The sequence below is a fragment of the Eriocheir sinensis genome, chromosome 34, assembly GCF_024679095.1.
Source record: "Eriocheir sinensis breed Jianghai 21 chromosome 34, ASM2467909v1, whole genome shotgun sequence".
NCBI classification, from domain to species: domain Eukaryota; kingdom Metazoa; phylum Arthropoda; class Malacostraca; order Decapoda; family Varunidae; genus Eriocheir; species Eriocheir sinensis.
The window spans coordinates 851982-861417 of record NC_066542.1 but is presented as its reverse complement, the minus strand read 5'-3'; positions in this window follow the sequence as shown (position 1 = coordinate 861417).

The window sequence follows — 9436 nt, the reverse complement described above, 5'->3', positions numbered from 1 at the left end:
TCTAATTTAGCAATGTCCTTTGCATGGTGGGGAGACCAAAACTGTACTGCATATTCCAAGTGGGGTCTGACTAAACTATTGTAGAGCGGAAGTATTACATATTCATTCTTGAATAAAAAGTTTCTTTTAATGAAGACCAACATTCTGTTCGCTTTATTTGCTACTTCGATGCATTGCTGTGAGAATTTGATGTTTGACGCGATTTTGACCCCCAAGTCCTTAAGCATTGAACGTTTTTGAGTTCAACGCCGCGCATTTCGTAATCGAAATTCTTATTTCTTGTTCCAACTCGAAAGACCTGGCACTTTTCTACATTAAAGGGCATCTCCCATCTATCCGACCAAGCTGAAATTTTGTACAAATCCTCTTGGAGGCTTTGCCTGTCTTCGTCAGTGAGAACCGAGTTACCAATCTTTGTGTCGTCTGCAAATTTACTAATGCGATTATTGAGTCCAACATCCACATCGTTGATGTAAATAATGAAGAGAACTGGGCCAAGAACCGAGCCCTGAGGGACGCCACTAGTGACTGGCGCCCACTCTGAGTTAAATCCGTCAATCACAACTCTTTGTTGTCTGTTTCTCAACCAATTCGCGATCCATTGGTTTACTTGACCGTCAATACCTATTTCCTTTAATTTTTAAAGTAATTTATGATGTGGGACTTTATCAAACGCTTTCTGGAAATCAAGATAGACTACGTCCAGTGATTTGGTTACGTCATAAACTGAGAAGAGGTCGTTATAAAAGGTCGATAGGTTTGACAGGCAGGATTTTTTGTTACGGAATCCATGTTGCGAATCGTCAATTAATGAGTGGCTTTCAAGGTAACTTGCAATTATGTCTCTAATCATGCTCTCAAGAAGCTTACCTACAACTGAAGTTAGACTAATGGGCCTGTAATTACCTGGTAATTTTTTGTCTCCTTTCTTATAAATCGGTGCCACGTTAGCCTTTTTTCAATCCGACGGGACGATTCCTTGTCGCAAGAACATATTGAATACGGTTGTGAGGGAGGAAAGTATTTCGCTCTTTGTTTCTTTAAGCAGTATAGGATATACTTTGTCAGGTCCAGGGCTTTTATTTGTTTGAAGTGATTGGAGGGCTTTAAGGACTGCATCGGTTGTTATATCAAAGTTAGGCAATGCATGCTCGAGATTTACCTTAGTACTGGTGTTGGTGGTAGTGGTGGGAAGACTGTTAGTATTAAACACCGAGGAAAAGTGATTGTTTAAGAGGTTTGCAATGTCTTGGCTGTCAATCACTAGTGCACCGTCACTGTTTGTTAGAGGTCCAGTTCCACTTCTGATCGCGTTTCTGTTGTTTATGTAACCGAAGAAGGATTTCGGATTATTTTTACATTTCGCCGCAATACTTTTTTTCATATCTACGCGGGAGAGAGAGAGAGAGAGAGAGAGAGAGAGAGAGAGAGAGAGAGAGAGAGAGAGAGAGAGAGAGAGAGAGAGAGAGAGTTATAGAGAGAGAGAGAGAGAGAGGCCTTCATATGTGGGAAATAACGCAGATAAAGCTAGGAGGGTCACATTGTGCGTCGCAAAATATTCCTCTCTCTCTCTCTTTTGATCCTTCAAAAGCGAAAATATACAATACGGGACGATTCCATGTAAATAAAAGGGAATTTGATCCACTAGAATCGACCCAGAGAGACAATGTGAGGAAAAGAGAGAGAGAGAGAGAGAGAGAGAGAGAGAGAGAGAGAGAGAGAGAGAGAGAGAGAGAGAGAGAGAGAGAGAGAGAGAGAGATGGGGGGGGGGCGGAGTGGGGGAGCGCTGGCAGGTGAATTTTGCTCCTGAGAAGACTCAGGCGATGGTGATATCTCGGTCCCCGGCAGCCACACAAGCTGTCGAAGGAAGGGTGATGTGTGGCTTCGTCACCCTCCTGCTCCAGGATTACTTCAGGATCCTAGGAGTGGACTGCGCTGCGCTTCGACCGCCATCTGAAACACGTCGCCTACCAAGCCTCCCGACGTGTCTCTGCCCTTCGTAGAGTGGCTAATTTGCTCGACAAGCGAGGAATTATGCTCCTCTACAAGGCCCAGGTAAGACCCTACCTGGAGTACGGGGCTCTGACCTGCGTGTCCAGCGCTGCCACACACCTGCAGAGACTGGACAAGGTGGAGCGACGGGTGCAGCGACTGTTACAGGAGAACAACCCCCAGCCGCCCCCTCAGGATATTATACCTCTAGACACTCTGTACCACCGCCGGGACGTCGCTGTGCTGGTGGTGTTCCACAAGGCCCAGGTACAAGGAGTACCACACCTGGCGAGGCTGAGGCTCCCCCCGCGAGAGGCTGTGAGAGATACGAGAACGGTACTCTCCAGCCACAAGCAGGTCGGGGTGCCGAGGTCAAGCGCCAACCAGCACCAGAGGACCTTCACTCCCAGGGTGTCCCGCCTGTGGAACACATTCACTGCAGCAGGGCCAACAGTGAGGGAACTGTCCACCCAGCAGGTAAAAGTGGCTGCTCACAGGTGGCGAAGAACATGCCCCACACCACTAGTGATGCTAAATACACAGTGAACAAGTGTAAAGGGCTTTTGAAATAATGCACAAGAAAAAAGTGACATTTTAAGCCCTGAAAAGTGCACAGTGAAACATATGCGTCTCGTTACGAACGATCGCATAAAGTGTCGTCGGCAAAAACAAATATGTTTGTGTACCACAGTTTGTCAGTTTAAATAATAAAAAAAAAGAGAGAGAGAGAGAGAGAGAGAGAGAGAGAGAGAGAGAGAGAGAGAGAGAGAGAGAGAGAGAGAGAGAGAGAGAGAGAGAGAGAGAGAGAGAGAGAGAGAGAGAGAGAGGCGGAGCAACTTTCTTGTAACTCTATCGTGGCAAGCCCTGAAACACTCGACACGTATTTTTTTTCTTTTATCACATGTGAAAGAGAGGAAGAATTGCAATGAGGGAGATATAAAATAATGTTCGAGAGACGGCCAGACGGACAGACAGACATCAGAAAAAACAGGGCAATCGAGAGAGCTTACGTTTCATTCTCCTCCTTTTCTCCAAGTGGTTATGTTAATACTTTTTGGATACTGAGATGTTATTTTATTTGTGCACTTGAAAGTGAATTAAAGAAGATAAAAAGCGAATGAGAATGAAGAAAAACACCGAACATGACTTGTGTAAAGGAGGAGAAGGAAGAGGAGGAAAAGAAGAGAAAGAAGGAAGGAGAGTAAGAAAGGAAGGAGGAAAAATACATCGATAATGTGATGGTGATAAGAGTGAAGGAGAAGAGGTGTAAGAAGGATCAAAAGGAAAAGGAAAAAGGATAAGGAGGAAGAGGAAGAAGATAACGAAGTAAGGGACGGCAAGTATTAAAGAAAAATAATGCGGAAGATAAGAGAATGCAAAAAGAAAAAAGTTGAAGAAATTGGTGGAAGAGGTAGAGGAGCTAATGTAAGGAGACGAAAGATATGAAAAAGTGGATGAAAAGTGAATGAAATGTTGATGAAAAGTCGATGAAATGTGGACGAAAAGTGGATGAAAAGTGGATGAAAGTGGATGAAAAGGTGGATGAAAAGGTGAAAAGTGGATGAAAAGTGGATGAAAAGTAGATGAAAAGTGGATAAAAAGTGGATAAAAAGTGGATTAAAGAAGTAGATGAAAAGTGAATGAAAAAGTGGATGAAGAAAAGTGGATGAAAAGTGGATGAACAGTGGATGGACAGTTGATAAAAATGGATGAAAAGTGGATTAAAAGTGTTTGAAGAAGTGGATGAATTAATGTAAGAGTGGATTAAAAATTGGATGAAATAGCGTATGAAAAAGTGTATGAAATAAGTGGATAAAAAAGTTGATGAAAGTTGTATGAAAAGTGGATGAAGAAAAGTTGATGAAAAGTGGATGAACAGTGGATGAAAAATGGATGAAAAGTGGATGAGAATTGGATGAAGAAGTGGATGAATGAATGAGAGTCGATGAAAAGTGGATGAAAAGTGGATGAAAGAGCGGATGAAAAGTGGGTGAAAATGGATGAAAATGGATGAAAAGTGGATGAAAAGTGGATGAAAAGTGGATGAAACCTGGATGGAAAGTAGATGAAAAGTGTATTGTCAAGTGGATGGAAAATGGATGAAGGTGGATAAAAAGTGGATGAAAAGTGGATGAAAAAGTGGATGACAAGTGGATGAAAATGGATGAAAGTGGATAAAAGGTGGATGAAAAGTGGATGAAAAAGAGAAGAGTTAGAGAAATACGTGGAAGAGGAAGAGGAGAAGGAGGAGGTGATGCAAAGACGCTATAGGGGGAAGGGTAGGGAGTGGAAGGGGTGAAGCTAATATAAAGTTATTGCCCAAACACCAAAGGGAGAGATGGAGGAGGAAGAAGAGGAGGTATAATATTGTGCAGTGATATTACAGACAGACCTTGCAGAATAACCTTGGAGCGTGTCATAAGGAAACGTGTGAAGTGTGAGCAGTAAATAAAATACTGATAAAAAAGTAATATATTTGATTAATAATACTGCATGTGAAGATCTTGTTGACATACTTTGCGGCAGTGATTTTTCTTTTTTTTTTACCGCAAGGAGACAGCTCAAGGACAAGAAAAAAAAGAATAAAAAAAACGCCATTCAGAACATTACTCTTCACATATCTAATCCTATCCTTTCAGCTTCCCTCAACAAAGAAATACTCAGGATAACTATAATCCCCTTTTAATCTCTGCCATCATTCCTTCACTTCATATTTACACGCTACCATATCACCCTTCCCGGAAAGCTTTTTTGGTGGTTTTATTTGCTCCTGGTCTGGTTTATCGTTTTTGGTTTATTTCGAGGTTTCTGTTGTAGAGTTCCTGGTATTGTTGTTATTGTCAACGTTGCTCTTACTGTCTTTGTTGCTTCCATAATAAATAGATCTCGGATTTCAGCATCATCACTTTTAGGAATGAAGCTTTGGATAGTTTGTCAAGTGTGTGAAAGCGTGGGTGTGGGTGTTCACTCAACAGCTAGTCTACAGGAATTTAATTTTTGCTGGACTTGTTCTGTCCCGTTTGAAGTTTTAATCCAATTAGCATTCACGGGACGCTGGGATTTAATTTTTTTTTGTCCCTGGCGTAAAGAGAGGTAACAGTATGTGAAGAAAGGCTGTATGAAACAAGACAGTTTAAAATGAAGTTGTCTGCACATGGTTCGCCTGAAACACTGGACCGGTGATTACGAGGCGAGGGCGGTATCCACTGTATTGAAAATGTGTGGGGGGGGGGGGGGGGGCGGGGATGCTTGCGTGCGTGCGTGTCCGTCAGTCCGCTCGTCCGTCCGTCCGTCCGTCCGCGTGCATGCGTGTGTGCGAGCATGCCTGGAGATATAACCGGTGAAAAGGAAGGCAGAAATGTAGATAGATAGCCGAACACACACACACACACACACACACACACACACACACACACACACACACACACACACACACACACACACGGCCCGGTAGCTCAGTGGATAGAGCGTCTGCCTCACAACCAGAAGGACCGCGGTTCAATTCCCCGGCCGGGTGAAGATAAGTTGGGTTTATCTTCTTTCACGTGTAGCCCCTGTTCACCTAGCAGTGAGTAGGTACGCGACGTAAGGCAAGGAGTTATGACCTCGTTGTCGCGGTGAGTTGTGTGTATCAGTCCTACCCAAAGATCGGTACTATGAGCTCTGTGCTCTTCCGTAGGGGAACGGCTGGCTGTCTCGAGAGAGACCCGTAGCAGACCAAGAGGTGAATTACACACACACACACACACACACACACACACACACACACACACACACACACACACACACACACACACACACACAGGTACTTACCCACAACGGTGAGGTTGACGACATGCAGCCGTGGTGGAGGGCGAGAGCAAGTAGTCCACCCTGCACGTGTACACGCCCTGGTCGAGGACGTGGGCGGGCTCCAGCACCAGCGTGGGCGGCTCCGAGGAGGGGATGAAGTGCGCCCGCCCGCCCAGCTCCCCCTCGTCCGGCCACCTGACGCCCGAGGTGAAGTCCCCCTCCCGGGCGTCATAGCTGTCGGGTATAACACTTTATTGCTCCCAGTTGTCGAGGCTTCGTTCCCGCACGCTACTACCCCTTCCACACCACCACCACCACCACCAAGGTCCATATCTGCAAGTACCATCCATAATAACAAATAATAGAAAATGATAATTCCAACAACAGAATCGTAAAATCGTCTTAAATCACAGGTATCAATATAATGGAGAGGGTAGAGAATGTTAGTGAAATTGATAGACGATTCTATGGTCGATTAATAGATTTCTATTGCGTCAGAGAATGTTATATACATCAGTCATTTGCTCTCACTGAGGTTCTTCACACCTTAGAAATAACTCGGAGTGAAGCACTGGCCATGTTAGTTGGAGATTGGTCTAATATGAAGAACATGCTGAGACGATGAACAACGCCGTAGAATATCGGTGAAATGGAACATGTCAAGACGACCCAGATCTTTTCTTTTTTTTTTTTTTTTTTTTTTTTACGTCGTGGCCTATTGCGCCGGTAGGCTTCTTCCCGGTGGATCCTGATGGTCGGCCCAAGGAAGGGTTTACGGGTGATTTCATCTTCAAAGATTGGCATTCGCTTTCCTGATGTTACCATTTGAAGTTTGACCTCTAAAGACCAGATTTTAAGTCTTCTTTATAGAGGATCGTGCTGAAATGTATAGCTCTTTCGTGGTGTTTTACATATCGGAAAAACACTGCTGGAAATATTTTCGCCCGGCGCACTATTTGCAGCTGTTATTTAGACAATTAACTTGAATTCAACGCAGATTTTTCACCTCGCCCCTGGACTACATTGCCAGCCTTCCATCGTGCTTTTAATTGTAAGTGGAAGAATTTTATTCATATTCGTCTTTAATAACCCCAAAAAATACATAACTGAACGTGGCATCGATGTCTGATATTAAAGTTGTTTTTACTTCAGCAGGCTCTCAACATATCTCGGCAGAATTCGGGAACACACCAATTAAATGTGTGGTATTCGATCGCGATGTCAGCTTTAGGCCGCGTTGGTTTCACTTAACATAATAAGCATTTCGTCAAATCCTCCAAAAGAGAGCTTACTTTACCGTAATGATCCGACCGCGAATATCACTGTGTAAGACTGCTTTCTTTTTTTCTGTGAGCGGGGAAAAGTTAAAGGGAATAGAGGTTACCGAGCCATCGAAGGGGAGTGCAGAGGTATGAATGGAAAACCCTTAGAACGCTTTAGACGACAGTGATTGAGTATCGTGTGGGATCGAAATCATGTTTCTTTTGTATATGAATTGGTAACAGGGTGGAAAGCAACGTCGACAGATTATCGAATTCACCACCCTGTATTTACCGGTTTTTGATACATGGCTATTATAAAATGACATCAGTTATCAACCATTTCAACGATAACTATAAATTAATCTAGATACCAGGGCGGAGAAGACAGTATTAGAGCCTGGTACTGATAAATATAATGTTCTAAGTACGACAATCTGGCATCGCTGGGGGAAAGTGTAAGCGTTCACCCACACCAAGCACCCTCACCTCAATCTTCTTCCTCTCCCACATGAACCTCCACAATCCCATCCACTTCTAACTCACAGATCACCTCACATCCACACACACCATTTCATTCACCCACACATATCGTCAGCCATATATACTGTTTCATTTACACCCATTAATGCATTCCCAACCATCACCACACTCCGATGATCCACTCACACTCACCTACCGTTCTACTAATACCCACAAGTACCGTCCCACGTCCACTGGCCACCTCACCCACACCCATTGCACATCCCACTCTCATTTTCTCACCCCTGCAAACCACCACACCTCACACCTACCCACCGTACATTCACACATACTACCTCACCTCCCACGCACCACCCTGCTTACCACCTCAGACACACTCTACGTCACATCCTGCAAACTTCTTCACCCAGCATTACCGCATCACCTAAATCAGAACCCTTATTCTCAATCAACGCCACACTCCCTCCTTATACATTATCATATCCCTCCATCCTCCCCAAGACGCCATACCTCTGCCGGCGCCACACTCTAAAGCGACGCCACACCAGGCTCCTCAACCATCAGCCGCCGGGCAGAAAACTATATCTCGTCGGGAGAACCAACTTGCGGCCCCGCAAAAACAGTGGCGGAGGAACCAGTTAAAAGAGAAAGAAAACTTGCCTCGGCGATGAAAGAAAGGCTTAAATAGAATATGGGAAGAGAGAGAGAGAGAGAGAGAGAGAGAGAGAGAGAGAGAGAGAGAGAGAGAGAGAGAGAGAGAGAGAGAGAGAGAGAGAGAGAGAGAGAATCTACCACCACCGAGGGAGCGAAACGGGGAGTCTAAGGGAAAAAAGAAAATGGGATGAACGTAACTAATACATCGATCCGTGAAGTGACTGAAAATTTCGCTTTTTCGGCAGTTTTGGCAAGAAAAAACGATCATTGTTTTCCTTCCATCTCGAGTTTCAAGGTCACGCACGACAACAACACAGCTTTTCCTCCACTGTTATCTCTTTTATTGATACGGGTTCACAAATACGACCCAATCACCAAACCTCGCGGAAAATACACACCACGCAGAGGCTGTGAAAGCACCGCCTGGATTCATTGTACTGTCCTCCCTTCACATCCTCCTGCCACTGCGTTAACATGATCATTGAAATCTGGCTTGCTACCTGATTTTTCTTCTAGCCACTAATTGCATCAGACACAGCGCTTGAATGAAGAAAGGAGTTTGAGTACTATATAGCTATACCCCTTCCTGCAGTGCCTTCCTTCACTTGTTTTCAAAATTATCAACTTTTTTTGCGCCACGGACATCCCTCGAAGTTAAAAAAAAAAAAAGAGGTCTGCGATTGTGCCCACGTCCTGTTATTGCGTCGGTGCGGATGGGAATAATCCGCGGGGCGCCCAAAGTTGCTTACACCGGAGAGCCTTCGAGTGGGGAGGGTGGGGGTCGTATTACTAAAGATACACATATTTGACAAGGCTTTCCTAGGAGTTTGGGGCATTTCCATAAGTAGTTGTATGGCCCTGGTTATAGTTTGACCCTTCTTCTGTACCATGAACCCAAAAGAACACTCATTAGAACCGGACTGATCTCCTTTTCGTCCTTTAGAAATAGTTGGTGTGAGAGGCGGAGGCGTCTGACAATGCCGACCTGAATGTCACTGAGAGAAGCCCGATAGGTGAGGGCGGCCAGGCGGTGTCCCAGGAACACCATCCCGCCAAGCGTCAAAGGAAGGTAAGCCATAGCAAAACGAAGGGAGGTCCATTAAGTGAGGAAAGCTCGTACAGGGGAGAAGGGAGAGAAAGGAAGACTTGGAAGAAGACAGGAAGGAAAGGAAACAGATCCATTGAGAGAAGGAGAAAAGGGAAAGGGCGTGTGGAGAAAAGATACCGGGGATTGGGAAGGCGCATGGAGGTAGGAA